This window comes from Trichoplusia ni, chromosome 22 (assembly GCF_003590095.1).
Source record: "Trichoplusia ni isolate ovarian cell line Hi5 chromosome 22, tn1, whole genome shotgun sequence".
Lineage (NCBI taxonomy): Eukaryota > Metazoa > Arthropoda > Insecta > Lepidoptera > Noctuidae > Trichoplusia > Trichoplusia ni.
In genome coordinates, this window is record NC_039499.1 from 950448 (window position 1) to 971954 (window position 21507).

General features: G+C 34.4%; 1 protein-coding gene across 6 annotated transcripts in view; it reads right to left on the reverse strand.

Annotated features, from left to right (window-relative positions):
- Nucleotides 1-14300, reverse strand: part of LOC113504398 (potassium voltage-gated channel subfamily H member 8-like) — a 93831-nt gene extending 79531 nt beyond the window's left edge. For all 6 annotated transcript variants that reach the window (XM_026886655.1, XM_026886654.1, XM_026886653.1 and 3 more), the window contains exons 1-2: nt 14018-14300; nt 12096-12273 (exon numbers count right to left, since the gene is read on the reverse strand). The gene's annotated coding sequence lies outside the window, so the exon portion shown is untranslated. The remainder of the gene's footprint in view (nt 1-12095; nt 12274-14017) is intronic.
- Nucleotides 14301-21507: the final 7207 nt, after the last annotated feature.

Consider the following 21507-nt stretch of genomic DNA (forward strand, 5'->3'; position numbering starts at 1 on the left):
ATTGCCGCAGTGTAATGTATAATGAATACATGCAAAAGGATGTGATGGTTCGATCACAACACACCCAATGTAGATACAATTTGTTTTTTAAAGATATATAACCTTCCTTATTAATATAATCGTAAGGGTTGGGTTACAAATATTGGAATCTAAAATCACCGATCGACAGGGAACTAGCGTGGTGATCAATGCTCAAACCTTTCCTGTAGGGGTAGAGGCTGGTACCCAGTAATGGGACGTGTATGGGTTGAATACCTGAATTTTTTTGAGAATGACCGACCCTTGATCGCACCCGCTTGCCCATGGTTTAACGATGTCCAATTCCAATATTTGCACTCTACATTTTTCTTTAACGAAACTATCTATTTTTTAATTTATAATAGATATGTCAAGCTATAAAGAAAATACTAAAATTGGCTTAAATAAAGGAATCAAAGTTTAACGTTATACCCACAGCGCCTGGTTTTGAACTTTCATTTAGCCAGCTTAAGCCAACAAATCCGATCCTTAAACCACTAGGTCACCACGACAGTATCAAATAACTAATACCATCTAAAACAACTTTAAACTAGTAAATCTGTAACCCATTTCTAGGTCGTAAATATTCAATGAATTGCAACGGACGAAGGTTAATACCTGACTTACTCAGGCGGATCAGATTAAATTTATCTGAGGGAAAGTTTTGCAAAGCTTCTTAGACAATGCCACATAAAGTTTGATCACAGTAAGATTTGAGGAGCCGCTGTTACTGATCAAGAAACTACTCGTATTACGATCAAGATTAATTTTCTGTTGATTTATATCTTCTTAAGAGACACTTTTAGTTGGCAGTTGTTTACCCTTCAGCTGTACACAATTTAGAAGGCGTGGCGTTTAATAGAAACTTCCAAGACAAAGTTCGCAAGTCTTTTATCTAGTTTGAGAAAAAACAACAGAATTAACTATTATTAACATTTTATTAAGAATTTGAAAGTAGCGGTTTTTAATTATTGACATCAAGTCATAATATAAGTAAGAAAGATAAAGGTATTTATTATACTCTGATTCAGGTAGAAAGTCTCATGGAATAACGGTGGAAAAAATAAAATTCAAACAAACAAAGAATATTTTTATAGAGTGTTTATTTGAAATTTTACAAGCTTCAAGAATTCGAAGGATTTCATCAAAATCCAGGCAGATTTATGAGAAGGACTCAGTTAACCTTTACTTTACGAATCTCTGAGAATTTAATAAAATCGAAGTTCGCTGAACAATACATTTTCAAAAACAATATATTTTTCATTGATTGATAAATATGTAGACAAAACTGTAGCTAATATAGCTATTTAACTGATCCTCTTTGAAACAATGTTTCTATGAAATACCAAATCTCAGCCTTTGGATATTGTTCGTATAAATATTTGATCGAATTGTGTTCTTTTTGATATACGTGAATAGTGAATATAGCGTATAAACCCTTTATCTCGTTTGGTGGCGTGTGGGCCGAGCGAGTACCTCGACTTGATAACAAGCCTCACTCATCTCATTATAAAAATATGCGGCTTAAAGTCGTAGTAAATTTGCTTCAACCAACAATACGTAAATATAGACCATCGTACAACTTTTTACAGAAGCGCAATTAATGTCAAAACACCTATAAAATTAAGCACGAGTACATAAATCTTGTATAGTTATCGCCAACACGCGTGCGCTGATAAAGTACTTTCATAAAAACTCTCTCGCTAAAATACGAGATAAGTATCGAGTACTGTGTGACCTATGCATGTATTATCAGATTATAGTGAGTAGCCTGTTATGCATACTGCTACCGTCCCTATACTTAGGTACAGACTCCCGCGTACATCTATTTAGGTTGTAATTATGCTAAATTTACCGTGACACCTCATCTGCGGTCCGGTGGCACTGGCGTCCGATAAACTGAAAAATTTTACGCGTAATCGTTGACAGCGATATGACGGCGTGATACACAGGGGATCTCTGTATTCACGCGAACATTGATATTTTAATACGTAAATTCTTTTGTTTTGCCACACGTTACATGTCGATTGAATGATTCGGATAGACGACGTTCCTCGTGGGAGCTCACAATTTCGAACGCGGCGAGTTCAAGCATTCGAATGCAAGTTTAACAAAATATTCGTGCGCTTGTTTGTTTTTATTTTTCACTCTATTTCGGTCAGGATTTATGCAAGGAGATGTTGTTTCTACACTGTTCAGCCGTTAATACAGCTCGCCTACGAATCTGTAAGTACCTATTTACTTGCAGTAATTATCAACTTTGCTAAATCTTTACTACTTATTTTTGAGGTATCTGGAACAAGTTCCATCTGTTTCAGAGCTATCGCATTCGACATGTAATGGGTTACCTACATACAGGCAAGAACACATTTATTACGTTCGGAAATCATTCAGTTTCGTTTCTAAACAGACGGATAAGACGCTCGCCTATTACCGTTCTACGTATACATAGCGTTGCATTGCTCACGTAATTTGTTTATTATTAAAACCTCTTTACTTCAATGTGTCTTTTTGAAGGTATGTTTGTAACGCAGGTGAATAAACTAATAAAATTAAGAGCGATGATAGATATACGATAGACTATTAACAACAAAGTGTGGTCTCATTGTTGGCGCAGTTCCAAATCTGTACAATGCAATCTGTCGATCGAGATCAGATCAAGCAGTATCTAATCTAGTATCCACTGGGTTAACACTAACAACGGAACATTGATGAACAGAAGACATCTCGCATACATACTGACAAACCTGAACCTATTTTGTATAGCATATAAGTCTATTTTAGGTTGTCGTCTCTTGTAGTTTTCTTAGTAACATAATTCTTGTAAAACAGTTCTGGGGACTGTGAGCATACTGAAATATTTTGCTCTGCTCCGAGAGTTAATAAATGTATAATAGTGAATGTTCTATTCGTAATAAATGTGCATTTCCCAATGAATTATATCTAAAATGTAATGTCATGATATAAAAATCTTGAAGCAGTTGTAGAAAGAAACGGAAGCAAGAGTATTTATTGTTTTATTGACGTGTTTACTGAAGCTATATATTTTTTATTGAGGGCTATTCCCATAATGATGGTTGGTAAAAATAGACGCAGTCGTATACAGAAGTGCCTACTGTAAAGAGAATTTCGGGATATCGTTTCATGCATTATTTGCAAGGAAACATAATTTGTGTATCTCGCCTCATAAGATTAACTTTTAAAAAGTCATAGACTTGTGTTTTATTGAAAAGCTGGCTAAATGCAAGTCAGACTCTCGAATAAAGAATGCCACCGTCATCTTTAAAAACAGCAAAAATATCACGTTTATTGTTAGGATTTTTCCCATAGAACTTTTTAAAACATTTTATGGGAACCCTAAATATATGGTCTAGATAGAAATTCAGTCAGTACCTAAAGTTACATTTAAATGCTCGCTGTATTGTGACTATCACATCGACTACCTAATTATCAATCGGTCAAGGCCATATTATAGCATCGATCCAATTGCCGATTATGATCATCGGAAGGATTTAGATAATTGGATGAACTCACTCATTATGTAGATTACTCATTTTGTAAGCCGAGGCTATATAAGGACATCGGTTTCAAGGACAGCCTTACATGTCGAAAATAAGTGTGTTATGAGCTTTCATGAAAAAAATCTAACAATGTTTAGCTTTAAAACCCCAACTATAGCAAATACATGGATAGCAAAATAATCGGCAATTATAGTCGAGAAACAGCTCAACAATCTATTGTAGATGCAGAGCTATAAAATTATAAAGATAAGAAATTTTATTCCAGTATAAATTACAAGCTTATTTTAACATCAACCTTCTTGCTTAAAGATTAATAACACCGAGGTGTTACTGATCAGATCAATCTTCGTTGTAAACATTCTGCAGAATTCTGAGCCGTGCAATTTTATATAATCTTTTTCAGTCTCAGATACTTTTCTTACAAGATTTTCTGACTATCTCAGGCGGTATAGATTCTTTGTTAGACATAATCCGATAACATGCGATAGTATTCTGATAGACGTAACATGTGCAGTGATAATGCCAGACAATACAATAAATCTAAATCAAGGACCTGATAAATACATACAAACATTAAACAGCTTGTTCTTATGCATTTCATTTTCCATTAACAAGCAAGCAAGGTAATTTTAAATGAACAAGTTCAAGAAAATAAGTGCTCCTCAAACGTTTTCAAAGGAAATGCACAGCGTCTGTACCAGGTAGTGTTAAACAAGGTGACCTATATTTTCTCCGCAGATTTCTATTAATTAGGAACCGATGCCGAGGAGCTTGGCACGTCGCCAAGATCTGGAAAACAATGCAAGCCTTGACTCATTCCTCGTTAATTGGCTTACTTTTTCGGGGGCAATAAAAATTGGTTTAAATTTGTACAATAGTGTTTATAAACTATTCCGAAACAGCTGCTGAGGTAATCACCGGTTGAAAAATATTTGCATGTTTCATGTAAAGTATTCTGTGTTCGTTCCAATTTGTGCGATGCAGAGTCGTGCTGTTGTGACTAAAGAGGCTATAAATAAATAAGCTTCAGCAACTTAACGGCGCTTAAACATTATGGCTTGGATGTATGTAGGTATATGTTGCTGACGAGGTAAAGGGGACTTTAATAGCGGCGTCGCGTCGCACCTGTCCAGTGAAGCAGACACTAACGCAGCAAAGGACGCTCGTAGACGCGAACTATAATAAGTTTACCGCCACCTCTCCGGTGTGAGCCGCTCGAACATAACTAACCGCAGCCAGCTAAAATAAACCGATAAATGCAGCAAAAATAGAGCAACTACGAATAAAAATCAGACTTTAAAGGCCAAAGTGATAGAGCAAACAGGGACGTCAATTTTTTTCTATTACATTTGGTGTCAGCCCAATTATTAGACTATCAAACTTTGAACAGTTGCCATGTGAAAAGGATGCGTTGAGTCATTTTAGTCGACAAGTATAAAATTTAATCAACAGCTTACATTTTATACCCACCTTGTCCAAGATCGTAAAACTCGAAGCGGACACAAATTACGGAACGAAATATTATAATCTCGAACAGAGGCATCCATCTCATCAGAAATTGAGGAAACGTTTATCAAAAATAAAATGCTTGCGGCAATTCCAAACAGCGCCATTTACTAGTGCGGAACGAAAGCAATCTGAAGGGACAGGATGAAAAGAAACGTACGCGCAAAGATGATACTTGACCCAATAAAATAGCAGATGTACGAGGACCGGGTCACTTCGGATATTGTTCAAATCAATTGGTAAGTGGAGCATAATTGTGACTTTTAAAAGTGAGTTCTAATTTAAAGAAGTGGGTTTTCATTCTATCTGCTAAGTGGATTTTATATATTACATATTACGTTGCTTACTAATAAGTCTGTCTTGATAGCTATCGGAGTACCTACTTACGTCACTTTAAGGGCAAATTGCACTTTTTCTATAAATTTACTAACTCAAGCTATCTACAAAATAATAATTGCTTTGCTGTAAGTTTCAAGAGCAAATGCTCTGAACAAGGTTCGAAATCAGAAATCTTCCGTACAAACAGCGATATTTCCGCCTTCCGCCCCTTCCGATGTCTGCCGCCTGAAATAACGCCCGCATCTTTACCGGGATAAATCAGGAAATATTCTTCCAAGAGTTTAAGTTACTACTTTTATATTGAATTCTGTTATGCCATATAAGAACATAGAATTTCGGCTAAGTTGAGATATAGATTCGTTGAAGTTTTTAGTAGCGGGCTTACAGCCACGTCTCAGTGTAATATATTTGCGGGTGTAGGAGAATGATGTCGATCTGCGCCATGTACTGGCTGTCACGCTTCTACAACCAATGCAATATTACTTTAAGTCGTGGTGGTTGACCCTCTGAAAGATTGACTTCAGACTCCCTGGCGAAGTGGCAAAAACATGTGGTTATTAAAATATTAATATAATAGTTAATACATTTTAACTTGGACAGCGGAGCCTTTGTTATAGGGTTCTATTTGCGAATTTTGGGAAGGAGCCCTAAAAAGGTAGTATTGAGTATACTGTATATCACGTAAGTATAGGATTCGACAAACATAAAAAGGTACATGGTGCCACGATTGACGGTCTTCTAAAAGCTATCTTCTACATGCAACCGTTGAATTGGCTTCATTGCGAAGGAGCAACATTCGTGCATATAGCCCTCGGTGCATACACATCAATCCACAAACATTATCCTGGTTAAAATCAAATTGACAGGCCGCTTGCATGAAGCTTATGCTTCGGTGGCAGAGTCCCAGCTTACGAACGATTCAATTCGGCGCTATTCCCGAAATTGACATTTTAAACAGGGCGTCCTTGTAAATGACATAAGGCTAATTCGGAAAGTCATGATCATTAGGGGGGGAGGACACTAATGCTGAGATTTTAGTTAAACGTGTTATGGTTAGAATATTATCACTAAATTATTTTGAGCTCTGATTTGTACATTGCTGTTTAAAGAATAAAATATTGCCTTGTACTGAAAAATTATGATAAGAACGAATTTATAAAAAAAAAATAGAAACTTCAATAAATCTAAAGGTAGACAATTTTTTTGTAACAATATTTTTTGGTACCAAAAAAATCCTTTTGTGTTCCATTGCCGGACAACGGCTAAATAAATTATGGTTGTAATACAATGATACACCGTAGTAAATTTCTGGATTCCAAAGGGTCTGTACACACCGATACATTCGAGGATTCGTTTCAGCGAAATAAATATCAATGACGTATGGCTTTACATAACTCTGTTCACAAAAGCTTGGCGACAAGTACTCTGATGATACAAAGAGAATGTACAAAGCAAGATTAACTAGTGTGGACCCAGCTTTATACCAATTCAGTGTTGCCAAGCTCGTTAAACGGGCGCTGCAACTGAAAAGGTTATTCAATTTGTAAATTTACGCGACGCTGACGATTGACTGGGCTAAGATTTTTACGTAGAATTTAACAATTCTGGTTCCAATTTGATAATATTTTATTAGTGCCTTAAAAATAATAAAAGTAGTTAATATATTTTTTATTGTTACTACATATTACGAATATATAACCTTTCATGACTAAATGTTTGATGAACGAATCGACGGATCTTCGAATCAAAATCCATGGCTACCTATTTCGTTCTCAATGAAAGTTATAATTGGAAAACCGTTTGCCAAAATGTTGTTTCAGTAGTTGGTAATTTCGTAGGTACTGTTGTAAAACTGATTAATAATAATAATTAATAACTTTTTGGTTTTATGTAGACAAATAAATTAAATCTGTCTGGTGATGTGTCAAGTAATCACATTTGGCTCATGTATAATATTACCTATATTAAACTAACCTAACCGAAAACCTCAATCTTAGCTTTTAAAACAATATATTTATTCTTTGATACAAATATAATTGAATTGCTTTTTTTATTAATTTTAAAAGTAATAAAAAGTCAAGTCCCAAATAACATTAAATATCTTCATTTCAGATTACAAGAATATATGAATAAATATTTTAATCTGTGCCTTAATCGGCGCAGCTTTGATACTTGCAATATACGGAAACGTTACAATCTGTTAAATCTCTGGAATAACCAAAACAATTCATTAGAACCCAGTTTGCAATAGTTTGCATTACCGTCACTCTGTTTCTCATGAATATTCCGGTCTAGGTTTTGAGGGTTCACTGTTTCCCGCAAAGATAATATTCTTAGCGCTATTAAACTCCGATAGTGGACCCAAGAAACTTCATTGTTCATTCGATTTCAGTATCTTACAAACAACCTTTTGACTGAAAAGGTTTTATTTATTTACTTATTTAAATGTATCGCTTTATTTTAGAAGAAGAATAAAGAAATAGATGCACGAAACAATCTTTTTTTTTTAGAATGCAGATTAGTATTTTTTCTACAGTTATTACTCTTACGGTAATTAAAGGACTTACGAAAAAAATACATTGTTAATTATTAGACATTACAATATATACCGTAAGATAACAGCAATATCATCGAATACTAGTACATTAGACACATCTATTTCAAACACAGCACAAATAAAATACTAACTAATTATAACCAACATTCTACCAAAATATTTGTTAATACCGAAATGCCGAAACTATTTACGTTGCTGTCAGTTGCAAACCGTACATTATTTTTTTACGTCAGAATCATAATTAATGCGATAATTTTCAACACGCGGTGACATGTACGTACAATGAATACATCTGACTGACAAAATGGTGGCACAAATTTTACGCGGGACGTCTCTCTCGAGTGACGTGTGATCTTTGCTTAATTATACCATAGGGCTGACTGTTCTTTGTTTTCTGGCCACTACGGAAAGTTAATTATATTGTTTTTCTTCAAAGGTTTTTTGAGTGAGTGTGCGTACAGGGAAAGCATTGGAAGGTATAGTTTTAACTTTTAAAGTATAATGCTGATAGACAAATATTCTATGTATGTATAATATATGAACATATCTCCCAAGTAATGAGATAAATACCTATTTCTATTAAAATAAAAAAAACAGACAGGAAAATCGGTTCACTTCGATATTAATTTTGTTATAGTACACCAGGTCTGCCTGTCTTTAAAATTCTGGACATAAAATACATAACACAAAGGTAACTCAGACATTTTTCTCAGTCGGCACTCACTAAATAAACAAAAATCTCTACGTAGCGTAAAATCCTAATAAGAGCAAAAATGTTCTAAAAGCGGCGATCCGGATAAAACATTTAAGCGAATATTATAAAGAATTCACTCTACAACATCAGCTGTTTTTGACCCTCGGAAAAACAAAATAGCGAGTTTTCCTAGCGTCCATTTTAATAAAAAGCTTTGAATTCTTGATCAAGGGAACAGTCTTTTTAACATATACAAAATCAGACTACTAAAACGTATTTTTTTTGGGTTTTTTATACCTTTTTTTCTGGTCATTTAAGGCTCGGACAAAAATAATCCCACTTCCCTGAATTTTGTGAAAGATGACTTATACTCGTGTATAGGGATAATTATTCTAAACTGTAGCCTCATTCAAGGGCGATTAATAATTAAAATAATTAATTAAAATAGTTATTAGGTTATTAATTTATTGCTTCAATAATTTAACAATTCCCCTGCCCTGGTACGGACAGCTTCAATCATGATTAACAAAAATGTGTTATTAACCTTAAAATGTGATGATATAGAAACATATGTAGTATTATGTAGGCACCAAAGCTGGACACACTTTTTTTTCGACTGTTCTTTAAAGTTTCTTAAATTGCACTCGTATATGCCTACATATTACTTATCCTTAATTACCTCACATATAAGCTTTCCAAACATCAAAAATAGTATTGGACGCATCTAACTGCATACTTCCTGTGTAAACGAGTGTTATAGTTTAGTCTGGCCTCAATTATAACAAAACTTAGATCATGATTGATGATCTGCGGAAAGTTGTGAAAACACAACTCGAACCGATATAGTCTGGCATGACTCGAACTAGACTGACACTAAGGGGATACACGTATCGGCATTAATCAAAAACTGTAAATATGATAAATAAGATTATTCGAAAGTAAGATTTTGAGGGGAAATTTAGGTTAATGTCATGTTTTTGAAATTGTTGACCTAACTGGTCAATAATTTCAATGCATGAAAGATTGAGGCATGAATTAGCTTGAAAAAATGTTAAAGGGGTGAAATAAAATACCAAAGTTAGCGAAACATCTATGAAAATAAACGAACATTTAAGACAAATAAATGATATTTAATCTCTTTAAAAACAACGGTTTAAAGAGAAGAGGGAGAGAATTATAGAACATAATCCGTAGAACAAAGGTCTTTATTCTAAATGAATCAGCCACACAACCGATATTATTGGGCCTCATGTTGAGAATAAAAAAGCATAAAACTAACCAGGAATTAACGAAGTAAAGATCCTAAGACCATTCATCAAATGATGAACTGGTATGAAAATATTCCGAAAATGGGAATTAAATTCCGAAGATCGATTCAGAGTTTAAATTTTCCCATGTTTTTTCTGTAACATTGTTTCTATAAACCAGCATGTCTGCTTAAAGCTCAACTTGACAGAAACTAAGTTATCTCACTAAATTGGTCTGTTGTCCTATTTAATTAAGTTACTAACCTAAATAAACTAACAATCGGTCAATTTGCTACAACATGGGTTAAATATATTTTCGTTGTTAGGGTTGGGCTGGTTGGACCCTTTGAAACATTTGAGTAAGTAGAATTCTAACCACAACTTTCCCTAAGTGTAAATTGATTTAAGCAAAGTAATAATAAGTTTTTATTGCCATCAATGCTTTTTCGTCGTCTTTCAAACACAATTTTCACACGCGGCAACATTCAACTGATTTAAAAAATTACAAGTTTTCCATATAATGTTAACCTCTTTCCTTCTTGAAAAAAAAACATTAATAAAATTAAACACAAACTATAGAAACTTCGTGATACGGCGCAAACTATAATTATTATGCATAAATTACTCATATTAATAATAGTTTTAAATGTCATATAACTGGTTACGTCCTGAATATTTAAAACCTTATTTGAATTTTCCATTTTGTTATGCTAAAACTATTTAGGTCAGTATGTTATTGAGGCTCCCGTAGTACGTCATGCATTGATGTATAGGCCTTGTATGAGCTAGGATTTAAAATGTGGAACTGGACTGGGAATGAAACGTAAAAATGTATTTAGCCAGAAATTAATTTGCTTGACTTAAGTAGTTTTTAAATATTTGAAATATAAACAAACTCTATCGAATATTTTTTATTCATTCACAAGATTCAATAAAATAAAAAATAAACAAAAAAAGTTTAAAGATAAACAATTTTGTTCTTAATTATTAAAAAACACCGTCACAATGTAATTTCAAGCTTTCGTTTTCGCTAGCTATTCTCAAATGCTGTTGTCAAAATTTTATAAAATTTAAGTTTATAAATCTTATATTTTAACTTCAAATATATTTTACAAAATGAGGTAGAAAATTAGCCATAAACAGACAAAAAACTGTGAAAATCTTCAGCAGAATTTATGCCTGAGCTACAAATATTTAAAAAATGTAAGATTTCGACTAAATTCTGATCCATTGGATAATTTATTAAAATCGCCATCCAATAATCTTGTAGTGTAAAAATGGTAGTATGCGAAGTATCGCAATAGCGTAGGTAGAAAAAAATGTTTTTCTTTACATTCTCTATATACTTTTGCTCCTCCAAATGTTTGGGATAAATTACGCTGAAGGTTAAGTGTACAAAAATAAGTAAATCAATACTCGTACCTACCATTCATATTTAATTCGGTTCTGTATTTATACACATCTGCCTACGCTCGAATAGCGACAGCGCGTTCCCGCAAAAAGGGTTAGCCCACTTAAGGATTTTATAAATACGTGGATTAATTATGTCTTTGAAGCCTGTCAACAATTAGTGGATTAATTGTTTTACCTGGATTTATATTTAAGCGGATAATGTTTCAAGGAAACAAAGTATCCCCAGGTATAAATAAATAACACCTGCTTTAGTGTTCGCGGTTTATGATTCCGATATTTCGGTGAAAGTGTTTTCATGTCGGCATCCGCTGCCTGTTCTAACAAACAAACACCGGATTAATTTATTGATATACGCTTTTGATTAAAGACAAACTAAGAAAACAGATTTGGCACTACTCCATTTGTACCTGTGTAAATATACCTTAGTTAGTTGTTTAATTATGAAACGCGAAACAACCGCACTACATCAAACGCGACTAAATATTAGCGAAACAGAGCAGAGATATACCATCAATATTAGAGTTGTGTAGGTATATTGTCAAACTGATCTTGTGAAGACATTTGTTGCTCCAATATCCTTTCAATAAATGCTATATCCTGGATCGCGTACAGCCGCACACCGAACGCTCAAATTTAGATACGAGTATTTCATAACAGAACATTTTGCGCACGTGCTTTGTGTTTGCATTACTCACGATATGATCGTATTTTTTATCGCGATTGAGTTTGAGTAGGCGGCTGTATGCTGAATCTCATGCGGAGTGAATGCATGTAGAGTGTAGAAGGTGGAATGCACTCACCGACGTGAGCCGCGCCGCTTTGGCGGGATCGATCTAGCGCGGCCGGGCCGAGCCGGCCATCGGAGCCCGCACACGGTACTCGCGACCGCACTACACTGCACTTGATACTTCTTTATCTTCCAACAGTCGATCACTAAACTTTCACTTGTTCACCACTAACGTCCAATCCTGTCTGGTCCTGTGTAAGTATACATAAAAAATATAGATGATCGCAAAAAATACCTATTAATTAAATATGAAAGGTATTAATGTGCTCTTTAGTCTTGTTACATAAAACTATTGAGTTGGTATGTGGTATTTATACCCAAATTATAAAAGCGTATATCGATCTAGATATCAGCAGAGATACTACGTATCTACGATAAGTTCAGGGCCTTTATGACCGCAGAATTGTCGAATGATCCCGTGTTGCTAACACAAACGGCTCAAGCAATCAGTTACCAATCAGTTACCAATCCTGTATCTATAATATTCAACACATTCATTGATTTTAAAATGCATAATACTGTTATCGCAACACATCAGCCACTGATTTTGTATTTACACCATTTATCTTTATGAGAAGTATCGGTACGATCTAATTTCATAGTTTGCTGCACGTCTGCTAGGTAATGGATGTAGTCTTGTTCCCTCAGACAACAACAACGCGTTGCGCTTTAATATCGTTTGGAAGATAGTATTTGAACTATGATGGATTGCAGTCCATCTTTAATGGATTAGACTTCCAGCACAGCTTCAGTTGGGGCGTGTACCAAGCACAATAAATAAACCGTCTGTTCACATAAATATTCCATTAGAATCAGGAATTCTTATTTATTAATTTCACTATAACCACCGCAGCTGTGCCTGTATTCATTCAAGGCGAAAATAGAAAAATCTCTGCTGAATCCGCCCAAGCCGAGGAAATTTATCGCTCAAGGTCAAAGACTTTATCGATATCACCTTGCTGAATCATTCATTACGACAAAACGCATAAATCTACATTTAGAATGTAACAATGATAAGGTTAAATGTTTTGATAAACTATTCCTGATAATGTCTACTGTTTGTTGTCGACTGTCGCTAGTTATTCAAGCTGACATAGAGCGGGATATGGCGCTTAAATCAAAAGATAATGCCCCCGGGTTCCGACGGCTGGGTTCCTTTGTGTGAATGTAAATATTGAGTGGTAAGGACCCCGCAAATCGCCGCACCGAATCCCGAAGGACAGTGATTTCCTTGCAAATTGATCCGAACGAAATATTCAAATACGTACAGCCCTACTGTCTTGTTTAAAACTTTTTTCAACACGAGGTAATAAATACAAGGGTCTTTACTTAAGACTTTTTTTATGCTTACTACAAAGTTTTTTCGAATTAAGAAATTGAATTTGTTGGAAAAGGAAAATTGAATTTGAATTTTGTGAGATACCTTGGAATGAAATGATTTTAAAATATTTAAAACAGAAACAGTAACAAACAAACTATTAATTACATTATTGGTAGAAAAAAATATTTATAATAAATTAATTAGTTTCATAGGCATCGTTAAAGAGGTATTGCTACAGCTTTCTGAAACGTATGCGCTTAAAAGCATTCTAGATTAATCTGCAAGAAGGTATTTTAAACACGAATGATTTAATTGTAAGGTATTTTAAGCTTAGCAATAATATTCATTCGGTACTTTACGTTAAAACCTAGAGTCATAATTTTTTTATCATGAATTTAATAGAGCATAAAATTAACAAATTTATTGTACCTCAATTTCTCTTTTAATGAATTTTCAGATAAGATAAGAATTTAAAGCTTATAAGATAATTTATGTTGCACTGAATTATTGAAATATTTTTGATCCAGATACCTATTAGTCGTTGTAATAATACATGTCTAGTATGTATATTGCAAATCTATTTTAAAATCTAAATTTCCTTATAATATACTTACACTAAGAAGACCAGTTTAGGGCATAATACTTAAACAAGTAATAAAAAACAAAAGACCCGCGATAATAACGAACTTAAAAGCACTTTTAAATAATTTTACGACTTCTTAAAAGAATCAGACGATTTTCAAACAAATATTTTGACTGAGAGAAATCACGAAGACGTCTTTTGTTAAAAGAAAATTTGTTTGATTGATTGATAATTAGACACGTGTTTTGAACCGGAAAAGTGTATGTGTTCGGTCGGGGGTGTGTAGAAGCGCGCGCGTGGCGGCGGCGGCGACGCGGTTACACTGACTGACGGCGGGCCGGGCGCGGGCCGCGCGGGCCGGCGCAACAGATACGCCACAGGTTGGGCCCGGGCATCCACCCGCCGCCCCGCTCCCACCAATTTACATCCTCATTATCGTCTCCTGAACACCAGTCCACCATCACATGACTTACAAGCTCACTTCTAACTTATCTCCTTCCTCCAACTAGTATCTAATAACTCTCATCATACATAATTTTTTCAGGAAAATCTAATAAAGCATTTATTTGGAAGGTTACAATTTTTCTTTGTGCCAGTTTCTTTCTTAGAGTTTATCGGATTTGTTTTGTTGCGTTGCCTCGGAATAATCTAATATAATTTTGCTTATTTAGGAAATCCCTTTGAGGGTTGAGCAGGCTACGCAGGACTCGTGTTCGTGACTCACGACCATTTGACTTTATTTACTGTCGAGAATTGGAGACATACATCTTCTAACATACCAAATAATTTGTTAGAAATGTAATGCCACTAGGTAGAAATAAATTGGCTAGTGAGTTATGTTACTGCTCCCATCATTCTGAGAGCCGGTACTTCATCATGAAGGTTTTATGTGTTATGAAACACATTAGTGTCACAACTCTTTCATTATTAGTATTTTATACACTAAATAAAATTTTTCGTGTTAGTTTTAAATGAACAAAGTGGCAGTTGTTCACAGTTAGAAGTGAAATGAGAATTGTTTTGTGTTTTCGGCGCGTTGTTTTCTCTGTGTCTACTCAAAAACTTCTAATTAATTTGACAGCGTGACTTGTTGGAAAAGTAATTTCAACTTTTAAGGTAAGAGCGGAACTGTGTGTGAATAGCTGTAATTGTCGTCATCCTTTTGATCGGTAAGTGTTACTTAAACTCTTATTTGATTCTCGTTAAAATAAGTTAAACGATAAGGTCAAGGAGAGCAAACACTAAAACCCTAATTTTAAACGGTTGTTTAAAATTTGCCGTCTTACTTTTATTAAATAACAAATAAAATATAAAAAAATGTCTTCTCGTCGTCCACTGCAGAACATTAAGAATGAAATTTTCTTTTTTCTTTCCTATCCTATTTAGAACCAAGCAGGCGTAGCAACTATCAGCCTATCGATTTATTAACCATTATCGTGCAGTATTGTTAAAGGTCATACGCAATATGGCTGTCGCGTCATCACGTTGGTAACACAGCCTACTCAGTCTGTCTGCCAGCTCTACTCTTGCAAATAATAAAACTGCAGATGTTGAAGCGGGACAGCGCTATAAATGTAGAGCGGCATCTCCCTTCCACAAAAACAATTATATTACTTTTAACTGTAGTGGTAGGTCCTCTGGAGTATTTGTCCATGATATCAGTCATAAATGTCAGACGTTAAACCCTACCTAATTGTCAGATTGTATAAACAAACATTTATGTGATAATCACTATGTGTAGCAATGGTATTGATAACAAAAAATAAGGATAGCTATCTCTTATCAACAGTTGATTTATGTTAATAGCCTGGTTTTTTGTCAATATATTTGTTAACCAATGAAAACTCAAGGATTCTTCACAAAAAGAACCTCAGTGTGATCTTTACCCAAGAAACCCAATCATAAAATATGTTTTCTTTAGATTATGTAGCTCTACATTGCAGACGAAATCTTTGCAAAGGTTTTGCATTACCCAAATTGGAGTAGCATCCCCCTAAAGACAAAACACAAAAATATTTAATTAAAAAAACTAACTAATAGCACTATAATACTAAATAGCTCAATCAGTACTGATTTTATTTCATGTCATCAAATTGTTCTCGAGAATTTCTTTATATTAGTAACGTAAAATACAGCTCCAATTAAAAATAACTAGAATTTTATTTGGTCGTTTCATTCGTAACACTAAAATGTTCGTAAACTCAAAACGAGAGCTGTTTCATACAGTTCCATACAACTATAAAGGTCCTGTGGTAGTTTCATATTAGGACCTCTTTGGTTTTGCTGTTTGGTTTACTTATAAAGGTTACGGATTGTTTTCCGTACCCTTTTGTTGGCAAGCTTGTGTGAGCATAATGCGTTGCCACTTTATGGAGTTATAAAATATTCCTTTGTTTACGTAGGTGTGACAGACGCTTATCCCAACTGAAATGAACGTGCGATATATAGGGATTTTAGGATAGTTTTAACTATTTGGGTTATTTGAAATATAGAGTACTTGTTTTTGTTGTTACAGGAAAAACAAAAAATGGGTAGAGCCATTTTAATATACATTTTTAAGACATCTTCATTTCGACCAAAGGATAAATACACAAGAAATGACGTCTATAAAGTACCTCTTATGTAAACAAGTATCTACCGTCAAAGCCCCCTATTACTAAGTACAAACTATTTTCTTGACGTTATCCAGATAAAAATAGAGCTCCCAGTAGCATGCCGAGTTTGATTAATAGCATAACAAGCGTTGTTAGAGTTTCTACGCTCACTGAAGCTTCCCTTTATGCAACGTAATAAATGTTTGTAAATATGAGCGCGAGACGTATCTGTGTATACGTAGACGGTCGTGCATGAAACGTGTTTGCATTACGTTATCTGGAAACTTTTACATGAGAAAAAAATATTTTAACCTTAAATATTTACAAATCTTGCTCCAGCTACAAAGTGTCTAAAGGTATCATTACACTATTAGACAAATTTCTCGCTCGTGGCGCAGCGAGTCGCTAACCTAGTAAAGCATAAATTATGGTAACGATAATAAGATTCGCCGTCGGCGGTATCAAATCCGAGTAACTCGAGGTCACAGCGTCGCAAATGCCTGCACCGGTCCCTCTCCACGATAAAGGCTCTACAAAATTGTGAACGTATCGATTTCCATTACGAAAACAGAGTAATAGGACCAATGCGCGAACGATAATAGAATTTATTGAAAGATTTTTGACGGAGCTTCAGAAATACGGTCTGGCGAACTACGTTAGTGTCGAGTCTTTCTGAACGAACCGAAACATGGTTTGTACGAAACGTTTCGTTGAAAGTGTGCAACTGTTGTTTTTACGTGCATCCGTGCTTGGAAAACGATAGATATTTACTACATTTTCACTGCAGAGCACTCTCCACTTTTTCATACCATTTCACACCTTTTCACAGATTCAACTTTTCTCACAGTGGATAATACGATGCTTCAGAAGTTTAGACGCTTTGTACATGATTGACATACACAAACATGGTTCCATCATATTTATGATAGCTAGTCTCATCTATATTCTTGAAAACTATTTTTAATCAGGCAATATATCTTTAAATCAGACTCTGTCAGGCGGCACAAAGTTGAAATCTCAACCCAGACTATCGTGATATAATTTACGTTGCGCCATCAACACGATTGAAGACTACCTATACTGAATTTTTATTAGCCAATCGCTTGGTAACTGCTGAACGATTTATTCTAAATACGATATAAAGGTAGAATGGCAGTATCGTTTCTTGTCCTTTCTTATCTATTTAACGTTAGGAGCTCTTGATTCGACTCTTCATAAATGTTTATGGTCGGGTATTTCGTAAATATTCCTCTTACGAACCGTTTCATACGTCTTTGAAGATTTCCCAAACTTTATTTCATACAGTCGATACTGTATAGAGACTTTTATAATTTTGGAAACCTCTCATTTATATAACGTCTTTCAGCGAACAAGCGCTACGAGTTGATTAACTTTATTTTAACAACTTGTTATAAACTGGGTACAATAAATATACAGTAAGTCACATAAACTTGGACCTAAATGTAGGTTGCGAAAGTAACTAGGTTTAGGAATAATGTTACGTTGTAAAATAGATTAAATACCTACCTACGAAAACTAAAACATAATCACAATTTCGCTATTCTTGCTAAATCGTGATTGTGCGTACGTCTCTTTCTTTAAAACTGTACTTTTTAAGGATTTGTTTCTTAATTGTAAAAATTGAACTCTATTATTCTGTTAGTGTTGTTCGTCCGTATGTCACCAGGCTATATCTCACGAACGGTGATAGTTAGACAGCTGAATTCAAAGATGTGATTTGTGAATGATTGTGATTTTTTTTTTGATGGTAGAACCGCATATTACATCGAGGTTAAGGTTACGGTTATAAATTAGATTGGTAACAAATAAATTTGTAGGTTCCTTACCTTCATGTTATCTAACCCCTTTTATTTTTGTTTCAAGTCCGCTTCTTACTTAACCTGGATTATTATTTTTCTTCTATTAAAATAATTAACTAATTTTCTTCTCTCCCTAGCTAGTTTTTTCATAAAACTATTAAACAGCTTCACTTTTTAATTACTTGTGGCTACGTCACCTGTCAGATTATTAATTAACGGTTGGCCGCAAACACAGGAAACTACAACAGCTACGTTTATCGTAGACCGTTCGTAGCACTTTTAATTCTCTTCAAGTATCATTTTTAATATTTTAATCATTTTTAGTTTGAGTTTTTCTTTTAACAAATACAAATACACGCTTTAAAAAACAGTTAAAACTGGTCTAAAATCGCTGTATACAACAACACACTTAAATAAACATGCCCAAACAATATACATGGTGTTGTTTTGTATTCTCTCCACAGTAACACAAATGTGAACGTATGAAGGACTCTACACATCATTTATCAACTCATTGTTAGAAGCACAATACTATTCAAGCATGGACCGTCCACAATTCTTTCTATAGTTTAAAACGTTGCTTTGGCGTTAAAAATAACACCCATTACACTCCATGTGACGTCATAACGTCCTTTGTTCTCGGTCATCGAAAACAGGTGGACTATTTGGGTCAAAAGTATTCACGAACCTGTAATATAAAGTCTGTGTATGTTTGGTATATTTATAGAGCAAATTACACATTTATGGGACACACTGTATACACAGTTTTGCTCTTTTTCCTTTAATTAAAAACGGTATTTATACTCATGTGTGTATGGGTACAGATATTGCGATATTGGTTCTCGGTGTTTTTCGGAGTAATTTTGCTCTACCTTGGACATTTCGTTTTGTTTTTGTGTGAGTGATGTTATGAAAACTAGTATAGTGATACTATTTTATCATCAAGACCGTTATGAAATAATTCATTATTTATAATGAAGAGAATTCATATAGTGTGATAGTGTGTAGCACTTGTGTGTTAAAACAAAAATGGGTTTTCAAGCTTAAAACTAACTTAGGTATTGCTAGCTATTTTTCATAAGAAACTAACTTCTAAAATGTTTAATTCTGGAAAATTCTGTAAAGTGGTATACAAAATTAACAGTTAACAAAATCTTTTAGAAACTAAAATTCTTCAGCCTTTCAATTCCCTTAATTTACTACTTCGTGAAAAAATAGGTTGGATCGCGTTAAGATGACGAGCTTAAATTTATCTTGGTACTTTTTGTAACAAATTGAATTTTTTGTTCAAAAAAATGTAGTTTCAGCGTTTTATTAATTCGTATACTCAAGCAATTGACCTTCTGATAATGTGATTAGACTTCGCAAGCTTTTATAATAAGATGCAGAATATTTTTCTTTTGCCCAGCGAAGGTTTCCAAGGAACATAAACGATCTTCATTAATTAATCGATTGCAGCGTAAACGTCACACACGCGATGTTAACGTAGAGTACTGAAGTGGTATCCACTAGTGGGCGGCTTGTGAACGTTTACGCAGTTGAAACGTCAGGAATACGTGAAGGGTGACGGTGTTGTTGCGACGTCTTTGCTGTGTTTGCGTTCATCAACTGCCTCCTTCAGCCAAGAGTTTCCGTGACGGAATCCTTCGAGCAAATATGTCATAACCTGTATGTAATGCGCAAGATAAAATAACATCGGACATTTTTTTAAGTGTCATCTCGTCATCTTATACATCTTATAAAACTATTTTACCTTTATAACTAAACACCTCTAAATAGAAAGCCAGAAATACTTTCAGGTCAAGGTTTTCAGGTTTTCCGAAGAAAAATCTTATTAACAGAGACTCAAAGGAAAACCAATAGAAACACAATTTTCGTAGCACAAAATCATTTCAAAAGCGAAAAAGTGAGGACTGGAAATTAATAAATCCTTATCAGACTCCAATAAATGAAAAATTGGATTTTATTAACGTGGATACGAGAAGAGGAAAACATAAAATAAACTGCTTATCTCAGAACATAAAACCGTAAAACTCGACGAAGGAAAATCATTCTTACTTGGGAGGGTGAAGGATTACTTAGTTGTTTATGGGCTCTCTGCTATTCATTGCACTATAAACTGCTTGGTACCTACTGCCTACCCCACGTCTGTAATCGTTATGTCATTGTACATAACAGAGAAAGGTTGCGCGGAAAGAAATTCAGGTGTTGTCAATTTAATATTTACAAGTTTCCGCTTGCTAGCGTAAAGGTGTGAAGCTTTTTACTACGATTTTCCGAATACTACCTACTAGACTATGCTCTTTCTGCATTTTAGTTATTTTTCAAAGCACTTCCACGCTTTTTGGATTAAAACTATAGAGGTATCTCGGAATTTCGCCCAAAAAATTGAAAAGCCATTCTACAAATATGCTTCGCTTGAGTGTTTAAATCAATGGCCACTCTTTTTCGCCTTATGCTTTTAGATGTTAGCATTTATCCTCTACTAAAACTGGAATGGTGACTTCGGAAGCACATTGAATGGCATGCATAAAATAAATACTGCCATTTTATCTTCTATAGCTCTCGTCGTCTGGAGTACTGAATGCCAATTTGGTATAGTTCACATGCTTTTAAGCACAATACTCTTAAATGGCCATTATTTTCCTCGTGTCTTGTTCGTCTTTTATTTGCTATGCGTTATTTTATTTTTGAGTCTTGTACATTGATCATTATTTTATATGATTTTTTCGTTCTTTTTAAAGGTTAGAAGAAAAACGACAATTTTTTTTCGATATCTAACTCCTTTTCTTTATACTTAACTAATTATCTCTGAAATGTAATTCTGAAGTAGAAAACCGTTATGTGCTAAATATCCAAGTGATATAAACTCAAGAAACTAAAAGTCTAGACGGTTCTAATTATTTTCGACAGCATCAAATTGTTAATGAACATTCGCGAACAAATTTAGGTGTCTGGAGCCAATGGACCCCAAAGGGCAGTTTATTACAGTTCTTTTTATTCCTCGACGACTACCTGGTAATGTTAAAATTCCGCTCTTATTTTCCAGACGGTATAAGAAAAGGTTAGACAGAGTTGTTAGAAAATTAAACTTTCAAAAATTTTGC